At 43.1% G+C, this 555-nt stretch overlaps 1 non-coding gene across 1 annotated transcript; it reads right to left on the bottom strand.

Annotated features, from left to right (window-relative positions):
- Positions 1-263: 263 nt before the first annotated feature.
- TRNAK-CUU (transfer RNA lysine (anticodon CUU)) lies at positions 264-336 on the bottom strand. The gene has a single exon. It is a non-coding gene; the product is annotated as a tRNA-Lys (tRNA).
- Between the last annotated feature and the right edge of the window lie 219 nt (positions 337-555).

Genomic DNA, 555 nt, shown 5'->3' with positions numbered 1-555 from the left:
TGATTCTCCGCACCAGATTTAGCGATTGTGTCCCCTAAAAACCCCAGTCGCTCTTTAAACGGGGGAGCATATAAGGTATTTCTCCCGCCGTCCTAGCGCACCTTCGTGATGTAGAGGTTCTGCATGCTGGGCTGGTATTCCAGAGGTTCGTGGTTCTATTCCCGGCGAAGGCGTTTGCTATTTTTTACCTTTTCTGCTTCCAAAAATGTGTGCCTAATGTCTAAAAGGTGTTTTTTTAAGCAGGAGAGATGAAAAATGATCAACGCCCCCGCCGGGAGTCGAACCACGGACCTCTGGAATAAGCGCCCAGTGTGCTGACCACTGCACTACGAAGGCATGCTAACAAGGTGGGAGAAAAATTTATAAACTAAACTGATTCTCAAAATTTTCTTCGTTAAAAGCATAATGAAGATATTTTTACTGACTTGTTATCTTCAGTCGAATGAAATTCTGAAACCAGGATAATTTAGTTTCTTTAATGGAGATTCGCTTACATTGTATTAAATACACAGTCCGTTGATTCTGCCCCAGCAGCGTCCAAAAGTTTGCTAAACA

Source organism: Stegodyphus dumicola, chromosome 8 (assembly GCF_044657685.1).
Source record: "Stegodyphus dumicola isolate Sdum_Otavi_A_Nest chromosome 8, ASM4465768v1".
Lineage (NCBI taxonomy): Eukaryota > Metazoa > Arthropoda > Arachnida > Araneae > Eresidae > Stegodyphus > Stegodyphus dumicola.
Note: the sequence above shows the minus strand (reverse complement) of the source record. Positions and strands in the feature narration are given on the sequence as shown.